At 32.4% G+C, this 26,300-nt stretch overlaps 1 protein-coding gene across 17 annotated transcripts in view; it reads right to left on the bottom strand.

Moving 5' to 3' along the window:
* The window catches only part of shep (alan shepard), a 178,624-nt gene that overhangs the window by 98,544 nt on the left and 53,780 nt on the right, over positions 1-26,300 (bottom strand). Inside the window, exon 1 of one of the 17 annotated variants that reach the window (XM_070653881.1) lies at positions 5,504-6,493. The exons of the other annotated variants lie outside the window; for them this stretch is intronic. The gene's annotated coding sequence lies outside the window, so the exon portion shown is untranslated. Of the gene's footprint in view, positions 1-5,503; positions 6,494-26,300 lie in introns of those variants that run through there. 17 annotated transcript variants of the gene reach the window in all.

The following is a 26,300-nucleotide window of genomic DNA, read 5'->3' as shown; positions in this document are numbered from 1 at the left end:
TCTTCTTATTGCATGCATATCATCAGCATCTCATGTGAGAATCAAAACTATAGACTTAATTTCCATGACTAGCTTTCATTGTATAAATTTAGAAGTGATTAAGAAGAGGCTTCAATGCCTTCATGCCGAATAACTGTTTTCACATCCAGCATCTTCAATCTATTAAGTCGTGACACGCCCAAAACTATGATATTCTCTCACTTTTTCTGTCTGTCTGTCTCATTTATCTGTGTATTTTGTGTTCCTACTTCAAAGCTTCAGCACTGCCAAAAAATAAAGTTTTCTTTCTTGGAGAATTCATGGCATGTGTGTACGAAATTTTAATTTTTTTTTTGTGCCTTGTTCCTCTTTTTCTTCCGATTATTTATTACGCGAGGTCAACAACTCTTTTTTTTCTTCATCCATTTTCATCATCTCTTCCAATTCCAAACCAGTGAATGTGCTCATACAGCAACAACAAAAAAAAAATCTTTATTTATGAATCAAAATGAAATTCTTTTAAGCGGCACTTTTTTTGTGTTTTGTTTTTGTATGCCACGAGCTAAATGTGCTAATCAATTGCGAGATGACTGCATGATGTGTAATCTTTCAAGACTGACACACATTTATAGCATATATATAAAAGAATGCCCGAACAAAGTGTTTTTAATGAGACTGGAATTTTTTCTTTTTTTTTGTTAGATGTGATGACATTGAGAAGCAATTACAGCCATGGCGACATGTTGTGTTGCAAAGTGATGGCCAAAAAAAATTTGTAATTTGAAAGGCAGATGCAAGAAGAAGTTGATTTAGAGCGTAAAATTTATGGCTTGAAGTGATTTACTTGTGAGATGAAATTTTACGATAAATTATACGATTTAATGATTTTGGACACCTGATGGATATTTAATGATTGTTGATTGGAATTATTTGATAAGGATGGAGTATATGGTTGAAGGTTGCAAATTATGGAGAAATGGGAAATTTTTGTATTGAGGCTATTTTGTTTCTATGGAGATTTTGTGGGCTTATGGGGCTGTTCGATGACCAGGAGCTCCAAAAGCTTAGTGCTTGGAGCAGAACAGTGACAAAAGAATGTCAGCTAAATGTATGGACAGGCAATTTGTACAAACTAAGTTGCAGAGCCAGCAATAGAGTCAAATGGAAAGCCTTGAGCTATAACCTAAGCTCAACAGAGGAATAGAGATTTCAGTAAGTCAGTAAGTAAGGGGCCGTTCACTTATTACGTTCAGGAAGGGGAAGGTTAATCTGATGTAAAGAATAGAAGTTCCGTTCCAAGAGTTCCATTGTTCATATTTGGATAAAGTTCGTTATTCTGTATCGTAATAATTTATCGGTCCATCTATCCCTTAGGGACCATTCGGAAATTACATAACGCTAAAAGGAAAAGATTCAGAGTTCAAATTTTGGTTCATGATTTTATTGCTAAGCTGTTCATTTGGTGAGAGCAGTCTGAAAAGGTCGACCTAATTCCCGTACATCCCCTTACCTATCGAATCATTGGAATTAGTATCTTTTGGGATATTTTTATTTTTTTTTTTTTCATGATTATTGATAAGAGATAGGCATTTTAATTTACATCCTTATAATTAGTTTTTTATACTAAATTTTCCCTCATGTACTTAAAATATTCTGTCAGGCATGTAATTTCCAAGCAACAAATTGGATTAAATGTCTCTTGGGGTTTTGTTCATTTAGATTTGGTTGCTTATAAGTAGAAAAAAAATGGTTCAGTATTTTTTATGGGGAAATAAAAATCAATAATTCACTCAGCATATCCATGAATAGCTTCAACTTCACATTCAGACTTCAATTCTCAACTAATGACCTGCAGAATTGCATAATTGTTCAAGATTAATGTCATATGACCAATATACCCCCATTTCCTGTATGCATTTGATTTTAATTGTTACAGTCATGAACTGGTTCCAAAGAATTTCTCACAAGCGGGTACTGCTGTACAAATTAAATGATTTTGACTTGCTCGGTTGGTCACGTTCAAATTTAGTCTATTTTTATGCAACTACAGCTAAAATTGTATAACATTGAGCACCTTATCATGTGAGAATTTCAGTCTTATCAAATAATCATGAGACTATTTGTAATACATTTAGCTGTATGTGGATGCACACATGAAGAAATTAAATGTAAGACAACTAGCACACATGAATAAAAATTCTTTTTTTTTTGTCACATCCAAAAGACTTTCAAATTTATTTTTTTCATATATTCGTGCCTTTCAAAACTAAATCTAACAACTGAAATTCATTGTTTTCAGCCATCATGTCTTAATTAAATTAACACAACTCTCTTCCGTTTCTTCTTCGTTGTCACGACTATTCGTTGAAATGTAAAAAATTCACAGAAATTATTTTTTGGGGGACATTTGGAAATGATGTTTATGTCTATGAATGACTTTTTTGTACATTTTTTAAAGCTCACTAGAATGGCACAAGTCGGATAATTGATCCAAAATCCAGTCCCAGGGCGTCGTGATTCCGAAATTGAACCAGACCTAAACAGAACGATGCCAAGTAAGAGTCATGTCGGCCAAGAGCTAGATTTTTGATCTATTAGTCGATTAGTGCTATTCGAACCCGATTTGTATGAAAAAAAGCCTCAATTCGACTTCTAGCTCAGTTATATTACACTTGCTGATAATTTATAAATGTCTAGCATCAGAATTGAGTAACTTGTGAATGATTCTTTTATATTACATGTCTCAAATCACGTATCTTACTCAATATACAATTGAGTTTCCCGAAGTCTCAATTTCGATGAATTTTTTTTGATGAAGTTACCGAGACCGAGCCAAGACAGGGACTGAGACTAAGACAGAGACTCAAACTCATACTCAGACTCAGATAGGGACTTAGACACAGACTGAGACTCAGACTAAGACTCAGGCTCAGAATCAGACTCAGATTCAGACTCAAGACTTGACTGAGGACACAGTCAAGAACTTGACAGGAACTTAAGCTGAGACTAAGACTGAGACAGGGACTAAGACTGGAACTAAGACTGGGACTTGAACTGAGACTGCAAGGAGATTCCTCGGTCTAAACAAGTTAGCCTTGGTCTCAAGAACACTTCATATGCCATAGAACACATAAAAAGTGTCCAAAAACCTCCAGATCCCCTCAATCTCACACATCCATTACATCACAACCTAACAAACCCCAACGTCACAAAGAGGAAAATAATAATAATATATATCATATAAACTCATTGCCGGTAACACAAAAATGACAAGTTTTAATATGTAATTCACATCCATTCACAGCTTACATCATTCTCATATCAACACGAGACAATAGATACAAAAAATCACCGACATACAATGTTGAATGTTTTAAACTTTTTTTTGTCTTCTTTTTCTCCATTCCTACAACTATTTAAATTGACTCATATCATGTGATAATGAAAAGTGACAGTCGGCAAGTCATGTGCTTAACAATAAAATTTACAATAGAATATTCTAAAATACAATTTTTTTTGTGTGTGTGTGTACAGCAGCAAAATCGAATATGAAAATTGCCTGGCCTTCTCATACTTCACATACGTGAAGTTCATGTTCACATACAGCACACAACAATGAAATGAGACAGGAAATTTTTTATTAAATTAAATTCAATTTTCGACTATTTAAAAAAAATTTTTCATTCCTCTGTGAATGGAAATGATTTTTTTGTTGTTGCTGTACATCCAACTCAATGCAGATGCAAAAGAATCTTTTTTAAGTCTTTTTCATGCTTTCTTTTGTTAGGTTTCTATTCTTCTTAATCATTCCTCATCTCTTCTTCTTATTGTTTTAGAAAGTTTTCTTCAAGATATTTTTCATCTCTTTCATTTTAAATGAATTTCTTTTATGAATTTGAAGTGTTTTTGGAATTTTATTTCTTTTTTTATATTTTTTGTCTTATTTTTGGTTCTTTTCATGAGATTTGAAATGTGTTATTTCTTGTTGTGAGAATGTAGGTAGGTGGGAGAGGAGAAGGGTATTGGGTAGTTGGAAATTTTGAAGGTTAGATTGAAATGATATTCAATAGTTTTTGGATAGTGCTTTGAGAAAAATTGAATTTTTGTTTTTCTGACGTCATTGGAAGTTTTTTATCAATTTTTATCTTAAATTCTCATTTTTTATTGATTTTTCGTGATTTGTTCATCTGCAAAATCATCATTTTACTAACTTTTTTGTGCAGCGGTACATTTTGATAATAAACCACGACCAAAATTGCACATGACATGTGGTTCATTGCAATTTTTAAAGCAATTCTAAAATTTTAAAGACAACACACACTTTAAACAGCACTGTGCTAAATACAATTTTTATAAAACTAACTGGAAATCATGAAACTATTGAACAATTCATTGCACTTTCTTAAGCAAAATTAGAAGTCGACTTGAAATTATTATGGAAAATTGGAATAGAGCCGAGTCTTTTTTATTTAAATAAATGTGCACTGAACAAAGATCTCGTGCTATAATTGCACTCTTTAGATTTTAAGATTATTCAAATTACTGCCAAAAAATTCTGTTTTAAATACTAATTGAGAATTTGTTGAAGAAATTTGAATGCTAAGAGTAAATTAGAAGGTTCTTTTGACTGTAACTCACATTATTTTTAAACTAAACTCATTTATACACAATTTGCCAAATTTTTAAGAAAATTAAAAATTTAATTAACTTAAAATTCTGCTTCAAATTCTAAATAAATCACTGAAAAATAGCAGAACTTACTTAAACTTTACAAAAACAGAACTAAAACCTAATAAACTTCATATAAAATTCCAATCGACTTGAAACTCTATCTCGAAAAGCACATAGTAATAAAATTGCCGATTATGCGACACCAGGAAAACTTGGCTTTGTCTTGAAGCTATAATTAATCGAATCTGGCCCAGAGCCAGAGACAAGCTAACTTGGAACTTGATTTTTATTAACCAATTCTATGTCGTGTGTCTTTCTGGTACAAAAACCAATCTTCAACCCCTCAAATTGACTTCAACAAATCACACCATTCCCAGAATCCCCCAGAATAACTTCTAAAAATTCCATCAATTACTGAACCAATTTCTAACAATTTACTTCATCCACATCCACACAATCCAATTTATTTAATAGCAACTTTCAACTTCCGATAGTTCAAATTATTATAACAAAAGCATGAGGAACATGCCGCGTATCAGCATACGAAAAAAAACTCATAAAAAAGGTAGCCAACACAGAAAAAAAATTCCATAAAGAAGAAGTTAAAAAAAATCAGCAACAGCAGTTTAAAAAACATGAATTACTTTAATAAGCGCTCATTAAAAATAATTTTCTGGCCCGCAATTCGCCAAGTAAAAGGTCAGACATGCATGATTGTTTTTTTTCTGTTTCCAACAATTCTATTCGAGCACATTTCGTTCACATGTATAGGCTACACGACCGATGATGCGAGAAAAGTACACATTCATTCATTAAAGGTACGAAATGCCATAAAAAAAAGATTTTTTTTTACCTAAATGAGCTTTTTTTGTGTGGAATTGCTTGAAGTCAAACTTTGAATCCTTTTGACTTATTGCACTTGAGCTTTCAATGAGCCACGAATGATAAAATCACTTGAATTTGCGTTTTGTGTTGGAAGTTTGGATTTTTATTGTTTCTAAGGCCCGTTCCTTAATTTTTAAATCTCAACAAACTTCTAATTGTTTAATCCGCAAATCTTTGAGCACAATTGTCGAATATTTGTTTAAAAAACTTGAAGTGTGTATGCTGTTGGCTGTTCTATTAATTAATTAAATTTGCTTATATTTTATTTATTTATGACGACTATACTGTATAGGTTTTCATTCACCAAAAAGAACTTTATTTTTTCTTCTCTTATTTAATATTTTTTTTTTTTTATTTTTCTTCTTTTTTCATGCAGCACACACAATTTTATTTCAAGACACTACCACACTCACGTAGTCTCGAGCTAGCGAAAATATATATACTTTTTATTTCCACAGTATCAATTTAATAGATATTTTTTCATTTAATTCACAATGGAATTTTTCAACATTCCTTTAATTTTTTTTTAATTTAATTTAAATTCACGACTATTTTTTTATTTATTAATTTGAAGCTTTTTTTTGTTTTTTTGAATTCTTTTTTTTTGCTATAATTTTGTAAATTCGTATTTGTCGAATGATGACGGAACAATTTGCAATACACGATTAATTTTTTTCTTGCTTTTTTCACAGATTTTTTTATTCTTTTTTTTTCTTCTTCTCAAAAAAATTATTTTTATATATTTTTTTTGCTACTGAACTTTTATTTTAATTCACATCCGAAATTCTTTTTTTTTGCTTAAAAAAATTTTACTTTCAACTGGTTTGGCCGAAAAAAACGGAATGTAAAATAGAATTTTTATTTTTGTCTATTGACAATAAAATGAATGAAATTGGGTTTAGACAAAATTTTGCTTACGAGACTGAAAATAATTTTGCTCCGATATCAAACCGTAAGTATTTTCAACTGACGTTGAATTTTTCATTGAATAATAGCTTTGGAAATTTTTTTTTTCTTTTATTTTTCGTACTCATCTCGGTCGTGGGGAGAATTTTTTCGAGAGAGTAAAAATGCTGTCAGTTCTCTTCTCATTTTTTTTTTTTCGTGTGCTGTGTAGAGACAATGCCGGCATTTCTCTCGCTCATGATTACTCAGAGAGAGAGAAATTTTTCACTGCCACGAAGCAGCAAGCATAAAAATGCATAAAAACACACAAACATACAGCACTGTGTGTGAGAGAATACACAAGGAAAAAAATCAATCTGTAGAGGAATTGGAAATAAAAAATCAAAAAGATTCGGATATTTCAAAAAAATTTACTTCCTTTCCATAATCTGATGTAATTCATGCTGGTCAAAAATATTTTTTAATATCAATAATTGTCCAGCAATCAGCCAGCAGATTAAATTATCTGTGACAAATGAAATCAGCAATTAGAAAATGAATTTTTAAGTTGTTCATTAATAACATCAATGTTAATGATGCATTATCATGCACACACGCTTGACACTTTTGTTGCCTGCTTTTTCTGTTTCGACAGATTATATACCAGCATAAATTGCAATAATTCGAAGAATCTAAATTGAATAGAATGCAATGCAGAATGAATCGAATGGATACATTAAATGCAGACACGCTCAGATTTTTTTTGTGGAATTTTTGTTCATTAATTTCAATAATTTATGAATTCTCACATCAGCTATTGGGAGGTTAATTACTGATTGTGGGGTATTTTTGGGTAGATAATGAAGGTAGAGATTCTTTAGAGTTTAAAAAATTATAATTTGAGAAAGGCACATGGCCAAATGTGGTATCTCTACGGTAACGTGGCTCTGGCATGGAGTCGGACTTGCACCCGTCTAAGCGCTTAATTGCCTGCTGTCCTTATGGCACTTTTTGACCAAAAATCAGACATTATCTTAGGAATTTTGGATGTTCTTGAGAATTCAAAGAGTTTAACAGTCAACCCGAGCTGCACAATCCAGCGAACTGCATTTTTTGCCTATAAATTTGATCAAAGTCCACCGCCATGGTACCATCAGGGCAACTTCGGGTCTTACTGTTTATACGGTGTCGTAGCGGTGCTCTAGCAAACATGTTGTGCTGTTTGAGTGAGCTAGGCACTTCAACAGAATTTCGCTCAGAACCCTATTAATGACAACTGAGTTCTAACTTTCCTAAATACGCCCTTTAAGTCAAAACTCTGATCTTTTGCGTTACCTAACAAATTCTTTCTCTTTTACTTCATTCTTTGATATTATCAAGTACATTTGTATTTCATTTTCGGGTTTTTTTTTCTGTTAATTTGTTAAATTATTCTCTCATTAAAAGTTATTGGCTCGTTAAACTTCTATAGTTCACTTAATTAATTGATAAAAATGAAGAAGCGTATAGAGAATGCTCTGGTTGCGGTCAATTGTTTGAGAAAATATCTCAATTAGTAAAACAATTTTGAATGAGCATTTTTTGGAGAATTTCTGTTAGAATGTCGAAGAATTTTTTTCGAGTGGTTAATGAACGTAAATGAAAATAATTCAAATTTTATTCATTCACAAAAAATATACGGTAAAGTACATTAAACTGTATTTTAAACTGCAATAAATTGTTAAATCCATGAAATTTCGGTTCTATTGAATAATCACTGTAGACTAGTGTGAATAAAAGTATGAAGAAATTTAATGAATTCAAAATGGTTGGTTAGTGATGAAGTTTATGGATACAATTTACTGTGAATCTATCTTGTTGCTAGGTGCACAGATTTCAAGGATTTTTGGATAAATGTCCAATTAATTTTAATAATATTGATTCAATTTTGATTTGTATTTTGGCAATGGGACTATGAATCAGACTGAATCAGGGAAGTAGAAAGAAATTTTTGGGTTTTTTGGATTTTTTCTCGAAAAACCCTAGGGATCATGTGATTTTGCAACTCTATCCTCCTCCCTCACTCCATAGAGCGTTACATATTCAGTAAAAGATGAACAAAAACCCAAGCAATTTAATTGAAAATTAACAAATGAAATTTCATTGGAAATACAGAAGGCTTGACCCCCAATACCCTCTCTTAATACACCCCTGGACTAAATACACTCCTAGACCGCACACACCCCTGAACCCTCCAAATAGAACATTGTCCAGAAACAAAACAAACTAGAGTCTTAGCCTTTTATACAAAAAATTGACACCAATTTATGATTTATAACTCTAGAATTCCATGCATACATATATACACAAAACAACAAGATTGAGTTGACTGTCAGTATCTATTCCATTTAAATGATTTATGTGTCTCAACTGGTTGAACCAAAAAAATTCTTTTTAACAAATTAATTTTAATTTATCAACCAAAAAAACCAAGAAAAAAAGAAGAAGATTATTTTAGAAATCTTTCTAGAATTTTTTGTGTCCGGAAAGACATATGATGAGAGGAAGTTGGGAAATAGAGTCTAGAATCTAGTGTTGTCCAAATTGAGTATTGCGGTTCTTTGCGCGGCTTCAGTCTTGGTTTTCTCACCATATGTGCCAAGACCAATTTGTCCAAGGTGTGCCAGGTGTGCTGTCATAAGAGAGAACAAAGCTAGCCCATATTGACCAGCCTGACTCTAGTATAGTATGAAATTTTGCCAAATCTAGCTCGAATCAAGCCTTACACCACCCTGAGAACATGAATTCCCAACTTCTTCACACCAAATACCTTTCAAACCACATTAAAAGGTCAACAAAACCCAACAACACCGGTTATATCCAAATCTCTATTTTTTATAGCTCAACACGACCACCAAGTAAGAAACAAAAACAATAAAATAAAAAAATTAGCAACAACCGTATCCCATAACAGAGTATTTATGTAATAATCTTAGGTGTTTACACAAGATCTTTAGTTACTAATTGAACACAGCCTTACCAGATAAGACATATGAATACAAATTCCCACACATTTGTAAGTGTTATGATGATAAGAAAAGTAGAAAAAAGTAATCTGTAAATCATTTAGTAGATTCGGACCAGATCTTACGTACAGAGGATGAAAAAATAATAATAAATTGTCACTGATTGATGTTCTTATCATTAGACAATTCTCACATTGCTGTGAGCTAGTGATAGGAAGAAAATATTTAGTATATGATGATGATGATTTGTTATTAATCCTCAAAGAATCATGGCTGTGTAATTATTTATGTTACTTTTATGAGCAGGTGTGAAAAATTCTAAGAAAAATTTGTCATGATGAAGGTTGGAAGAGTAGATTAGGTGAGGGATTAAGCTTTAGGCATTGACAAGGGGGAATGATGCTTGTTGAGAATCTCAGGGAGAATCTTCTAGATGTAATTTGAAGTTGAAGTAGTTTAATGTCATGAGAATTGAGTGAATGCTTATTATATCGACAAAACTTAATGTAATGATTGAGGCAGAACTGTCGGATGTCCAAAAGTAGAAGTCCAGGACTCTTGAATTCCGAACTTTATTGAAGGCGCATTCTACATTGGGTCTTTCACTCTATGAATCCGGACTTCAATAGAGGCGCCTTCACATTGTGTCCTGGAGTCTAGGAATCCGGACTTTAATGGGAGCTCCTTCTCATCGGATTCTAGCTAACTCTAAATTAAGAATTCGGATTTTTCTATGAATCGAGACCATAGAGGCACCTGAATTTGAGAATCCTGAGAATTTTGGATTAATAGATCAGATTTTGATAAGGATTAAATCCACATACTGGTAAAATATTCTTCTTATATCCGGTCTCTTGCCTAAACACTCAAAGCTACAGACTCCATACTCTCACTCTGGCAAAATGGCCTTCATATGGCTCGATACCTCAGATTATGTTCTGATCTGTCAAATAGTAACGATAGAGAATAATGACACTGAGATATGGCTTTAGTCGACACGAAGCGGACTGTTCTAAATGCTTGTCGGAAGGCACTCTGATTATCTATGTGCCACTATGTCGTATATCGTTTTTCAAGATAAACCTCTGGAAATGGTTGTTTTACAGGCCGTAGAACCTCCGCAAATAGGCTGTTGATAAAGACATAATTGTACTTGGTATCGGTAATTACCACATCCAGCTTTAGGCTCCATCTTAAGGATGCCATCATGGATCACAATTGATATGTATAACAAACGAAGTAAGTAAGGCTGTTTTGGTCGTTTTTGTTCACATTTAGATGACGAAAATTGAAATTTACCCCACCTTGCTCAGAAAAATCATTGAAAATTCCTCAAAACTGACATTTAAATTTTCTAAATCCAAAGAAAATCTCAGCAAAAATGTTATTTAAATCCATTAAATTTTCATACGACGAAAGAGTTTTCAATTCTAATCAACTTCAATATATATTTTAAAAAAAAATCAATTTCACTGTAAAATTCATCATTTTAAAAGGTAGACTCAGCAATAATTTATTCAAATTCACATCCAATTACATGATTGAAATATTCCATTTTTGCAGAAAAATAATTTCTTTGCAGCACTCTAAATTCAATTTGATTTTTTTTTTATTTTCCACGAATTTTCACGCCTAAATTGCTACCTCGTGGAGTGCTGTCACTTAAGCTTATTAAATATTTATAAAATAACCGAAAAATGTTACTTCCAACAGGCAACAATTTTAGTGATGAAAATAAATTTCATCAGAACTTGTTAAAATGTTGTTTCTTTTTTTTTCGAGAAATTTATGCAAAGCGTCAAGTCAAGCATTTAAATAATCTTCAAAAAAAAAAGTTTGTTTTTACTTTCATTCATGCTTCCTTGACTTTTATTTCATAATACACAAAAAAAAGAAATAAGAATCATAAAATCAAATTAAGGTTTTCATAAAAGAATGTGAAAAGCTCATTATCGCACAAACAATGCAGAACAAGTATTTGGTATATATTTTTATTCTCTTACTCTCTTCATTGAATCTAATAATGTTCTTATTACAGTTGATCGAGCATCGATTTGAGTTTTTTTCTTTTCATTCTTCATCTTATTTATTTATTTATTTTTTTCTCTTATTTTTAATGCGGTTAATTCTTGGAAGCGATGATTGTGTTGTGGGCTGATTATTTTGTCTGTCTGATTGGAATACTCAGGTATGTGTATATTGGTACAGGATGATTATTTAGTGGGTTAAATCTTATTGAAGAGCTTTAAGCGGATGTTCAGTCTAGGAGTCTGATATCTCTAATAATCTAATAATATACTTTGTATTAATGGACAAAAACCCGATCTTGACCCAACTTGACTCCCATATTACTCTAGATTCGATGTAGTTCTGCCTCAGGCCGATTTTACTCTACTACTAAAACTCTACTGTATATTTGATGAAATCCAGCCAAAGACCAAAGTCAAGTCGAATATAACATAAGGCCCAAGGTGATATCCGACCTCAGTTCAGAGTAAACAGACTGAGTCGAAAAGACCTGAGCCTGGATTTAACCTTTTAGATTAATAAAGCCATATACTTTGTGGAGTTTTTCTTAGAATGTCAAGTTTATAACTAGACGAATGGCCGACCTATCGCAGCCTATTTCATTCAAAAATAACCCAAATAACACAAAGCGGAATATTGATCTAAAATCCGTTCCCAAACCGACGTGACTCTGGATTATAAGTCATGGATTATACCGGATCCAAACCAAACCCGACATCAAGCTAAAGTCACGTCGAAATATTGCCGGAATTAGGATCGATAAACTGAGTTATTCTATTTGTGTAGACTTGATAATAAACCCAAAAACCATAATAAGCCATAAGCGCCACAATCACATCACATTCAAACCCACATTTCCTGAGCCTTCATGTTTTTTTCATTTTTCATTTTCTTGGACCAAATAGACTTCAACTTTTCAATTATCTTTCGCTCATTCCAATCATCTATTTTCCAATTTTCTCCACTCCTACTATATGTATACTTAGTTCATTCGACAAATATTCTCGCTTATTGCTATTGACAGGCTTTATGTTATTTTTTTTTATTTGTATTTAACGAGAAAATCTTGTTGTGTTGAAAAAATAAAATAGGAAAAATCGATATTTCGCCGTAATTCACCTTTTTTTTGTTGTGTTGTGCTGTTCACATTTGTATCGCTTGTTTAAATCGAAAGGCAGCAAGTTATGCGAATAACAAAAAAAAAAGGAATGAAAGCTTAATGGGTATGAGGAAATAAAAGTGGCAACTGTAAGGTATTCTCTATCAAGAAGTGCTGCCTATCAACAAATTTCATAAACAATTCAGTTTGCCAATTAATTTACGGCCATGAGCTTTAGCCATTAAACATGATTTTATTTCTATCGACTTAATAACGCAAGTGAATATAGACCTGACTTCTTAATTATCTTTAATGACCTATGGCAGTAATTAAAGCATCGTGGAATGAAAGTATAAAGCAAAAATGTTTTTTCAACAAAATAATGAGCGGTAAACTTATTTTGCTTGCCTTAAAAAGCTATCGTTGAGGGGTTTTTTTTGTGGGTTTAAGTAAATATTGTGAAAAGATAAGGAAAGGAAGCAAAAAAAACGAAAGGAAATAATAAGCGAATAAAAACAGCAGCACAACAATTGAAGACGGTTGTTTTGGTTAGAACAAAATGAAAAAAAGATGGAAATAAAATGGAAATATTTACTATGTGATGTGATGTTTTTTTTTTGGGTGTCAGGAAGGCATTGGGTCTGGGAGATACATGTGTTTGAGGCTGAGGAAGGGTCTGGGGTTCCAAAACTGAGGATACATGTATGTGCTGAGAGTTTAACATGATAGTTATATACTTAGCTCACTTAAGCATTGACAATGCAACTCTACAACAAGAGACGCAACAAAAATGGATATGAGGCTGCTATCTTGTTTTCAAAATGTTCTATCAAAATTCTCATTCGAGTGTTTTCTATGATTAAACCATAATTATCGACATTCACTCAGAACAACCAACTCTGAGTTGCTAATCAGCTTGAATTTATCATTACAAGCTTTACTTAGAGTCATTCGGCAAAGGCCAAGTTATTGGATGGGGATCCATGTAATGGCTTATCTAGGAAGGGTTTCCAAAGCCGAATCCGAGACCGAATCTACCCGGGAAGTCTAGAATTGGTCTCGAATTTGTCGAAATCTAAATATCAACATTATATCATTTGGAGTACTTTATATATGACCCTTTACCATATACTTGAATAACCCTCGATAGCTCAGTGATAGAAGCATAAGTTCAAAAATTGTAGAAAGAGGGTTCGAATCTAGCTCGAGATATCTGTTGCTCGGAATTATACTTTTTCTGTTAAATCAACACAAATAATCTTAAAATATCCAATCTTAAACGCTTAATTGTTAACATTGAGCATATACGCGAATTCAGAAGCAGGGTGGTCTGGAGTCTAATAAGCTACTTATCCACACCCTTTCAATTGTCTCTATTTGGATTGTACTCTTCAAATTGTAAGGATTTTTCAATAATAATTCTCAAATTTTCAATTGAATTCTTAAAACTTCTAACTACACTTCTGGTTACAAGCATCAGCATCATCAGTTAGGTTATAAGCATAACCATCATTATTCAACTACTCAACCCTCTCTCCACAAACCCTAAAACGATCATCCAAACCAGCACTTATCTCACAGAAAAATACATAAATGCACAGTAAAAATTCTTGAGCTGACACAAATTTCATTTCATTTTACTTTTTGCCTGCTGCTCATTTCTCTTCTTCTTCCGTCTTCAACTAAGTGCGTGACATAACAGCAAATAACTGCCAGCTAAAAAGAAATGGACTTGCAAACATAGTTTTTTTTTGTAGCTGCAATAACTGAGAAAGAATGTACAATAGGAATGAGAAGAGTATAAAAAAATGTCTCGTAATGGATTTTCATGCTCTTTTCTTTCCTTTCCTTATGAATAGAAATTGGATTTTTTTTTTCGACTGTCATCCACATTGTGTGGAATGTTGAGAAGTCATTTGAATATTTCTTTGTTATTTTGAAATTGAAATGAAATAAAATAAAAAAAATGAAAAATAGGACTTTTTTAGTTAGCAATATAAATATTTCTGCTGTATATGAATAAATGAACAATATGAATTTATGAACTTGCCATTTTTAGTTAGTTGACAAATGGATGGAGACGACGACAAAAAAAAAGCCATTGTCCTCGGGATTGTTTAAATCTTTTTGTTTTATACATTTTTGTTAACTGCGAATAAGAAGTCTTCAGTAGTTCTCCCGCAAAAGAACTGATCAAAAGCCAATAACACATCATGCCATAAAGATGAGAATTAAAATATGAATGAGACTTTAATTGTGATTGCTTAAAAAGGCGCTTTAGTGATGTCGGGTGATTTACCTATGATGGAATATTCTGAGATATTTGATCTACATTTAAATAACCTTAGTCAATAAGACTTTGTAAGCTTTATTGTTGTCATACGACTTATATTAATTCCAAATTGGTATTGAATATCAATATTTCATACAAATCAGTTCTGCTATTCAAAACCCTAGGAATTTATCATTATCATCAATTAATATTTGCACATGATTATAGACAAATAGCTTTACAAGATTATAGCAAAAGTCGGTTTATAAATCCGAAATCTAGGAACCGGCTGGATTGACTCTTGTTTCTACTCAAATTTTCATTTTGCTGGTGTAATATTAATCAGAATTGCAAAAAATTTCAGAAGTTTCCATTTAAGGTGAATATGAGAATCTGGACACTTTAACACCCACATTAACCTGAACTGTCTGAACGTCTGTTTCCATTATATTGTCTGTACTCAATAAATTTTAGATTCTACACTTCAAAAGCTTTGTCTCAGACTAATTTAGTTCAAATTCAATCAGTTATTACTTCTTCTATCATCGCTGATCGTACAGGTCAATTGTCATCCATGCCTTCCCTTAGACGTCTTCTAAGACTGGCTCTATTACTGGGTTCCGTCTGTCAATTACCGATACCAAATGCAATACTAACTCTATTGACCAACTTATTATATTCAAACTTATTTAAGCCTACAAAAATATACCCCAACAGCACAATGTGTCGAAATTCATATTTTACAGTGGAAATAGGCTAAAATTAGCCAAAACGTAGCTATAAGGGAACCATCACGACTTTTTGTCATTACAGCACATCACCCGAGTGACATAATACGGCGAGCTGCATTTTTTGCTGGAGAAAAGGATCGATACCCGCTTTCATGGTGCCATCATGGCAAATTCACGCCTTACCGTTAAAAAGACATTCATAAGGCGACGTAATGGTGCCCTAGCAAAAACGATGTGTTTTTTGGGATAGTGACTGGATTGTGTTGCTTGAAATAGTCACCTGACACACCTGATTTAGTGATTAAAATAAGATTGAATTATAATTGCATTCATCAATCTTTATTGCCCAAGATATTGCCACAAAACTATTCAATCTCCAGACACTTTATTTACTTTTCCAACCAATTATCATCAGACTCCCAAAATGTCACTCAATCTCAGCAAATAATCATGCTAAATATCTCAATTCACATAAAAAGTGTCAATAAATTTGCAATATTATTTATTCTTATATTGTTTATTTCAATTTTCATCGAAAGAGAAAAGCCAATTAAAGTCATGTAAACATGATCATTTCAGACGACACCGATAGAATGCGATTTTAAATACAAAAAAAATATAAATATAAATATACACAAAAGCGAAAAAAGGTAAGAATGCAGAAATGCCGTTAAGCAACATTCCTAAACGTGTTTTTTTGTATTTAGAAATGAAATGAACAAAAAAAAAGTTAAAACATCGTCGAGTGAGAAGGCAATACAAGTAGAATATAGACAGAGACAGCGAACGACAATGTGACAAAACCAGAAGATGAAAATATTTATTATTATTCATGAAATACACTTGTAATTTCCTCAAGTCAAGTGGCTCATCTTGTTTAGACGTACACATATGTAGGAACGTTCTTTTTTTTTGCACAAAAAGGTATCATTTTTAGTCATCATTTCCATATAAATAACATACAACATCTAATACAAAGTTTACTGTAAAATCTGGATGGGGAACATGCCTACACATGTACAATATATTCCATCCTTCTTCCGAAAATGTATGACAAGAATGTGTACTAGTTTTGCTGATGAATGTAGAGCGTTTTGGGTTTTATTGTGCAAATTTGCTAATTAAATTTCTTGGAAGAAAGATGATGAAAATTTTGTTTGATTTAAGATGTTAAAATTGATTGCGTTTAAGGTTTGAAACTATGTATTGCTTACAATATAAGGCTATGAGCTTCAATTGTATACGATCACCAGAATACCCAATAGAGCCATTCTATATTACTGTCCAACAATGATACCTTGCTTATAGTCATAATATGTATCTCTGAACTACATAATTGCCTCTGTAAAGTAATCGACAATGAGCTTGATTCAAATATGATATTGTAACATGAATGTTGAAGGTTCGAATCTCAGCATTTGATGTTTATTGCACAACTTACTTAGTTTGCTGGCCATAAAGATCAATTGTGATCCATAGCCTCCCTCAGATGTCACCTGAAACTGATCCTTTCGCTTGCCAATTTACAATACAAATGCAATGTTGTCTCTGTCCAACAATTCCCTTCCATGAGCTCTATTGTCGTCCTAGTGATATTTTGCACAAGATTGAGACAAGCTTAGAGCTCTGGGTAACATTGAATTAGGCAAAAAGGTCAGGAACATTTCGTGTATCAATAACTATGCTTTCTCGAAATCCCAGTTTTTGTACAGTTTAACAGTGAAAATCGATAAACTAACATATTTAAGCTTTAAAATTGCGAAAATATTAAAAAATTCAATGAAAATTTAAAAAAAAAAATTAAAATTTTTCTAATGAATTTTTAAAAATTGACATTTAAAATGTAAATTTTACCTTAATAATTGGAATTTTCAATCCCGATCCCGACTTTTGAAATTTTCGGCCGCCGACATCAGCCTTCACAACTCTGAACGAGACCCACAAAGCTACCTTATGAATGAGAGTGTCATGTCATATCCGTAAAACATTCGAAACAAGAGGCGAGTCTTAATTTATTCGAAACTTAGGTATGCAAATTTAATTCTTGATCATACATCATCATTAGTCATGATAAAATATACTACTAATTGCACATATACACCAAACTATACAGTCAAGTAGTTAGTAAAGTCTGATTTAGTAAAGAACTAACACCAAATCATAGTCAAGTTGTTGTAACGTCTGATTCAGTGAATAGCTAACACCAAATCAGTGCAACGCTGCTCATAAGGCTTAATTCTGCTCAGAAAATCAACAATAAACACCCAGAAACTTCTGATTCTATGAAAATTTACAGCAAAACTTCAAAAAAACTTTTGCAAAGTCTCGACAAAAATCTTTAAAAAATTCTAACCTATCAAAAGTTTTCTTCACCCCTCTGCGTTGAAGACTCTATAACCTTAAATAAATTCAAGAAGCATACAACAACCCTCACCGATATAAAATATCTTGGTTGGAAAAAATTCGTACTTATTATTTTTTCATATATGTAACATTGTAAAATGTACATATCAGTTATCAAGTGTGGATGAAACGTGTATGGAATACAAAAAAAGGGGGCGAATAGCTTTTGAATTATCGATAATTGGCCTTATCATACAGGTAAATTGTAGACTTTTTGCATGCCATTATCGACTTTAGATTCCTTCATCATTATCATCATCAGCAGAGCTCGAAGTCGATATGGTTGAAGTCGACTCGAGTCGACTCGACTCGACTCAAAAACACTCGACTTCAAGTCGACTCGAGTCGACACGATTTTTTTTGAGCCGACTCAAGTCGACTCGAGTCGAGTGTTTTTTTTTCAAGTCGACTCGAAGTCGACTCCGAGTCGACTTCAAATTGCCAAGAAAAATTATATTTTCTCAATGAAACTCATTGCTGATTGCGCTTGTGAAGTATATATTTACATATAAAAATATTGCAAAATCTACTTTTTTTCAAATTTTTAGTTCTTTTTTGATGTTTTATGTAATTTACTTACAAAAATTAAATGAAATAGGAATTTCTCCAGCTTTTTACAGAAAAAAATTTACAAAAAGTGTATAAATCTCTTAATTTATTTATTATTTGTTATTTTTATTATAATGTTTTAAAATTAAAGAAGATAATCAATTGATGACTATTAGTTATTTATTTTTTGAAAGTTTCTTGCATGAAAATATCAAAAAAGAATAAATAAACTTGAAAAAAGTTGATTTAGTAATATTTTTGTTCATAAATATATGCTTCACAAGCGCAATCAGAAATGAGTTTGATTAAGAAAAAATTATTTTTCTTGGAGAATTGAAGTCGACTCGGAGTCGACTTCGAGTCGACTTGAAAAAAAACACTCGACTCGAGTCGACTCGAAGTCGATTAAAAAAAATGAACTCGACTTGAGTCGACTCGAAGTCGGATCGTTTTTTTCTCGTCGACTCGAGTCGACTCGACTCGACTTCGAGCTCTGATCATCAGCATACAACAACAACAACACCAAATTTATTACATATTTTATGAAGAAGTGCGAGTTCAATTTTGTGCTCAAATAAAGAAGAAGTTACAGGAACAAAATTATGCTTGAAATCAGGGAAGTAGTTGGGAATTGTTTGAAGTGAGGAGGAAAACCCCTCTTCACCTCCTAAAGGGTGTCAAACCCCTCATCCCTACCTGAATACGCTTCTGATTGATAATTATTAGGCGTGGGAGGAAAATTATTAAAGCTTCGATTTCAAAACAACCTTTAATTAGCTACAGAAATTAAAGGGGGTTCGTCACCAACCCCCCATTCTTAGCATTGTCCCTGAGAATCTGGAAAGATACGGGATCTGAATTTTATTGAAAATTCTGGAAGATTTTGGACACTTTTTCTTCGAAACCTTATCAAATTAAAGATTTTTGTCCAAATAAAGGAGGGTTGAGACCCCCAAAGTCCCCCTTGAACTTATGAAGACACCCCTCCATCAAGATACCCACAGTTATCCCTGAAAGCAGCAAAACATAAACACACACAAAAATTATTTTTTTTATTTTATTACTTCAAAAAAATTCTGGAAAATTTATTTCTGCTAGTCATACATGCCATTATTTATGTTCAAAGCGTTACGCAAACGGAACGAAATAAGGAAAAAAATAATGAAAAGAGCCGTCATGAAAAGCAAGTATCATAATCAGGGAGCGTAATTTTGTGCTATCAGCAAACATAAATTAATATATTTTGGTATGTGTGCTAATAAAAAAAACAGCATAAGCAGTGTGAAAAGGGCACATACTACAGATTACAAGCTAAGATTTTGATTTTTTTGCCTATGAAAAAAAGTTTATCCTTAATTAACATCGTTGGCTCTCTTTCATTCCTTATCCTTACGATTTATAAATGAATGTGACGAGAGAAACTAATGAATTTTGATGAAATTACTGCTTCCACTCAATGTCGTCACATATACAACACAGATGATACAGAACATGTTGAAAAGTAAGTTGTAAAGGCACTTAATGAGGATATTATTAGAGTTTATTGTCGGGTTTGTTGAAAATTATATGGAATTTGGACGTTTTTCGCAAGAAAAATGATGTTTGGTGTAATCAAGGCATGGTGATTTATTGTGATGAGATCAAAAGTGGAATTGGAGATGTGACAGAGGGGGTATGACGTGGTAATGTAAATAGAGCATGAGAATTGAATCTGTATAAGGTACAACTGAGAATTTTGACCCTAGATCACGAATTCTATATCAAGAAAGTCGAATTCTATATCAAGATAGATTCATGCCTGCCTGGGCTCTGACTATTGATCGATTAACCAATTAGGTTCGGCAATGAACGTCGCTAGAACTATGAAAACTGCTGTTCAAAGGAAAACCTGACTTATTGACGATAAAATGCCATTTGTTGTAACCTAAACTCTAGTAAGTTCTAATATGGCTGTCTTCTTAGATAATTTCATTGGATAAACCCTAAAGCTGGCTTTATCACAGACTATCAATAGCCAATTACCAATAGCAAGTGCAGTATTGTCTCTACAAGACTCAATGACTACAAAACTTCAAAGTATAGACTAGAAAATTCTGTTCAAAATCGAAAATTCTCGAATTGCCTCAAATTTCCATCCATACTTCAAAGAAACATCTCATCCACCTCCTAATTAAGACCAATACCAAGAAACAGTCCACCAATATTTTATAATAAATCCTTCATAACTGTAGGCATTGCCTAAATATAATCCATCATGTAGGTAGATCTGATGATTTAAAAATATTACGCTCGTTGGCATTACTCAGTCCTTGACAGTCAAGCACATAAATATGACCAACCGTCCTCAAGCACATAAAAAAAAAATTCATTTTAATTCCACCTTAATCAGCCAACCAAAACGAAGACATTAATGCATTTATTTAGTAAAAACAAACCCCCGCCGTAAAAAAAAGGCATTTTATACGCGTTAAATAAGAATTTTTTTTTTCTGAGAGGTTTTCGCTTCATCATAAATCAAAGTTGAAGTGAAGTGTGGGGGGAGGGACGGTTGGCATAACAGCTTTAGTAGATGATCAAAATATTATCAAACTTTTACTTATATGAGTGAGTGTGCACATAAGTAGAAGAAAAAGGGACTTTTTTGCTCTGAATTGAAACGGAGATGATGACTCTTAATCCAGGTTAATTAAAATTGTTTTCAACAAAAATTGTTGATTAGCTTTCATGATGAAATGAAATTTAATTAACTTTTTTTTTTATTTTTCCTTCCATTTCTTTTGCTCATCTTCATGAATGTCTTGTGATTATTATTAAGTATATTTTATATAAATTTTTTCTTGCTACAGATGATACAAATTTCATTACTGCTGCTCGCATTTAACGCAATAAAAAAAAATTGATTACGTTCGTAGAAAATTAAGCATCAAAATACAGAAGGTGGAGGGAAAAAAATCAAAAAAAAGAGACGATGAAAAATTAATTGCCATAATCAACAAAGAGAGAAAATTAATTGACTAATTAAGCGATAACTTTACGTGAAGAAATTTTTTGATTAATCAATGATGTCATTTTTCGTCAAATTGGATATTTTATTTTGTGATTGGGATGGAGTTACTTGTTTGTTTATGGCATTGACTGTTGCAAATAGTTGACTAATTGGTTTGATTCGTTAAGAGGCTATTAACTTGGTGATATTTTGTTATTTATTGCAAAGGAGTTGCTCGGTAAAGAAGCCTAGCCGTTAGGATACTTGATTTTCTTGTCTGGCATGATCGTTTAGACTCTGGATTACTATTTTAAATTCTTATGATGGCAAATGAGATTTATGGCTCTAGTTTTAAGTTTTATACTACCGGGATTGGTATTGAAACTCAAACGGTACTCAATTCCGTTTATAGTTTAGGATCAAAAATGAACGGAGCTTTCTAGAAGACCGTTTTTAATTCAGGAACATTAATTTCATCAACTTTTCAAATAAAATCACAGCTATATTTAGACGAGTGCCTGAGATGGTTCATTGAGCAAATTTTCTAGGAAGGTTTACAGTATGATGAAGCAGGCGTTAATTAAAGAATGTGATAAATATTCTTTTTAAATAATTTAAAGCTGATTTTCAAAATATTGAAGAATTTGTTCCTTTGTTTCTCGTTACACTTCAACTTTCTGACCCGTTCTTTAATCTAACGTTTTGCAGAGCTCCGTAAACGGGCCCTGGCGGCAATGGGCTCTCGTGCGGCCAGCCAAGAAACAACAACGAGCAACAACCCTGAGTTCCCAAATAAAAGCTTACTCTCATATATTAAGCAGCCGAAGTATCTAAACTTATGAAAAAATAACAAATTTGACAATGACTGGATTCGAACCGATGATCATCGAACTACCATGTCAAATTTAAGCCAAGAGCCTTTTCTATTTAACCAGTAAGGCATTTAACTATTTATATGTTCAACGAACTTCTGCTTACAATATTCTATATGCAGTTATGTGTCCAATAATTAATTAAGTCTATTCAAATGTTACAACCAGTATTCATGTCAGCTCCCGTACTGATTCTATGGTAAGTTACAATGTATTCTGGTCCGTTCCATAAAACTCTTGATATTCAATTTTAATTATATCATTCATGACTAGTTCTTACATCTAAAATTCTCTAATTCTAAGCAACATGGTGTACAACAGGAATGCGGTAATATCACTAAGATGTCAAAACAGAGAATTGACGTGCAAGCTCTGTGATGATGCCTACAAAAATAGTCAGATTTAAGGTGTTTTGTAGAAACCTAGGCTCCACATCGGAGCATAGTTCCAACAGCAGCAAATGGAAGATCTTTTGTAATAACCTAGGCTTCAAGTCGGAGTGTATACTGGTGCATACTGATTGTAATGCATGGTTTCAATAAGTAAGTAAGCATCTAATTCTCAGTTTCCTTTACTAAACTGCTTGACCTAAGAAACTAAATCCATCTTAACTTCTTATAAATCAGCAAGCCCCAACGGAGAGGAACTTTATGTAAATTTTTTCTGTTTTAACTTAATTTTTTTTGCAGTATTTGACTCATTTTCGATAACAAATTGACCATTTCAAGCTGTTAATCCACAAATATACAAAATAATATCCACAACCTTTTCCAGATATTTGCATTAATAATCTGTGACATTTAGAATCTTTCCAGAAACTCGATGCATCGAATATCAAAATTCATTCAATTTTTTATTAATTTTATTCAATTTCCAATATTTTTTTATAAGATAAACTCGTGCTAATTAGTTAAGCATATTCCCAAGAAAGGCATTATCGAATGCAAATGTGATTTATGCCAATAGATAAAAAGTGAAGTTTTTTAGCTGTAACTTGATACAAATCTAAATGCCAGTACGAAAAATTGTATCCATATTTATTCACATTACGATACGATTTTCGTGCAGTGCACAATAAGCTTATGCTTAATATTTTATTATTATTATTTCAGTAATCATCTCACGAAACAAACGGCACAAAAAAAATATGAAATTAATTTAATGAAAATGGAAAAGAGAAGGAACAACAACAAAAAAGTATACTGAATATGTATCTACAAGAACCTTGGGCCAACATCGTTTGTGAATTTTCTCATTGCTCTTTAGTTAGTATTTTTGCACATTCATCCACAAACATGTTTCGCATAATCATCGCTTTTTAATTAGTTTCTGTCACACGATAATTATTTTTTTTTTATCCTCCTTCTCACATACATAAATACATACATTCATATTGTACTATTTATATAGCTACATGCATATCTAGATTTTTCATTGTTATGCTTAACGCACATTATCCCAGAAGAAGTGGAGAAAAAAAATGTGTCGAGTAAGAAAGTCATGAGACTTGGGTGAGAGGGGAGATTAGCTTGAGGGTATTATTGGACGATTTTGTGATATTTATTTGATTAGATTAGGAAATAGACGACTAGAGATAGTGGAATGATATGAGTTTTCTGTGGATGAAGAATGTATGTATTTGGATTAAGGTTGGTGTTGCTGGAATTGTATTAAGGTTGTATGAGCTTATTATAAGTCAAAATACAGATTCGGGCCTAGAGTCAGTGATGTGCAACCTTTTTTTTATCGCGGCACACCTTGGTGGTAAGCCACGACTGAAACACGGCATTCGACTCATGACATATTCAATGTGGCAGCCTATGTCACTCAGGGTCATTTATCAGAATTCTACAGTTTTGAGCAACTTCAAGCCGACTACTGTCTTACAATTTTCAACTCGGTCGACTCAAGTCCGACCAACTAACAACAAGAATTCTCAACAACCTAAAATGCCAACTTACTACTCAGTAGGTCAACAAGACGACGCAAATCCCAAAAGACATGTTTCATATCAAAAACAGAAGCATAAGTATATTAACACAGGCGTGAATTTATGTGACTGTGAATTATTCTTTCCTTCCTTTTTATTTTAATTCAATTTTTTTTTGTTATTTTTCTAAGCTGTTCATTTCGGATATCCTTTGATGATTCTTTATGAAATTTATAAAAAATATGAAAAACTTCACCGACAATCATTAGTTCTTTATTCGTCTAAATCCATTTTCATGATGATCACTAATGAGCATGTCAACTCGTAATTAAGATGCAGTCACACGTCGATCTAAATATTTTTTTTTTATGTTACCATTTAAACCTCAAAGAGACTACACATAAATAACATTATTTCTTTCAATTTTATACACATATTTATATCACATTATACAGCATGAAATGCATGTTAATAGAGATAGAATGAGAAATGAAAAAGAAGAAGAAATGAGAGCGAAAAGAAGTCATTTTATGTCGTGTGAATTAATTTCAAATTACAGTCTGTGTGAATTGATAAGATTCGTTGCATAATAAATGTCACGTAGCTCTTTAAGCAAAAAAAAAAAGTATAATAAGAAAGAAGAAGTGAAAAGAATGAAGTGAAGGAAGAAAAAAAGGTTGAATTGAAATAATGGAATAAAGTAAAAGAATGGAGAGATACCTGAAAGGTGACGACAATGAATGCTGGGTATAATTTTGAGATTTTGTCTATACTGGAGTGAATTGAGAGGATGATAATTGAATTTTTTTGAGACTGTTGAAGGTTCGTTCAAGTTCTCGGGTGACAAGAATGTAAAAAGCAGACATAGGGCAACCGTAGTTTGGAACCAAATTACAGATGAATTTTAAGATGACTCGAGCAAGTCTGATTGACTTGGAGATCGATCAAGTCAAATTGACTTGATGTTGACTCAATCAAGTAAATTTCGATCAGGTCAAATTGACTTGAAAATTACTTGATCAAGTCAAAATGACTTGAAAATGACTCAATCAAGTCAATTCGAATTGAAGTTGACTCGATCAAATCAAATTGACTTGAAGTTGATTCGATCTAGTCCAATTGACTTAAAGTTTGCTCGCTCAAGTGAAGTTGACTTGAAGTTGACTCGATCAAGTCAAATTGACTTGGAATTGATTCGATCAAGTAGTCAAATTGTCTTGAAATTGACCTGACCATTCAACAAGACTTGAAGTTGACTCTATCAAATCAAATTGACTTGAAATTAACTCAATCAAGTCGAATTGAGTTGAAATTAGCTCGATCAAGTCAAATTGACTTGAAATTGACTCTATCAAGTCAACTTGATTTGATGTTGGCTTGGTGGAATCAAATTGAATTGAATCAACTTGATTTACATCAAAACGAGTTGATTTTGAGCTAAATTCTGTACAATTCTGACTGTTTTCTAGTACAATTCATTGTAAAATGGACTAATCTAATTCAAAGCACTTCCAATTCCCCCTAATCCAAATCACAAATCCCATCCCAAATTCAACGAGTACCTGGACTAGTAAACCATTTAAAAAAAAAACTAAAAGAAAACCACAAGACCCGATAATGTGTCAATTTGTTCATTCGAATGATGTCATGATATTTGCATAATTTATGGAGCTCAATAGCAGTATAGACAAACACATACGAATGCATGAGAAAATGCAATTCATTTTGATAAATCATTAAAGCGAATAAACAAGAAGAAGACGACAACGAAGTATTTTTTTTGCATATTTCAACAAGCAATTACTAACAGTTATAATGCGGGACTTGTATGTCATACATATTTGATTGATCTAATTGTGTCTAACACTCGATATTTCGATATTTGAATTTTCAGTTGAAAAAAGCAGACTGTTCGATATTAGAAAATGTTTATTCATGCACACATTTCGTTTATTTTAAAATGCCATAATGATTTAGATGTATTTCGACAGTCAAATAAACTTCT

The sequence above is a fragment of the Chironomus tepperi genome, unplaced genomic scaffold, assembly GCF_022539635.2.
Source record: "Chironomus tepperi strain 1889 unplaced genomic scaffold, CSIRO-AGI_Ctep_v1 contig_73, whole genome shotgun sequence".
In the NCBI taxonomy this organism is placed as follows: Eukaryota; Metazoa; Arthropoda; class Insecta; order Diptera; family Chironomidae; genus Chironomus; species Chironomus tepperi.
Note: the sequence above shows the minus strand (reverse complement) of the source record. Positions and strands in the feature narration are given on the sequence as shown.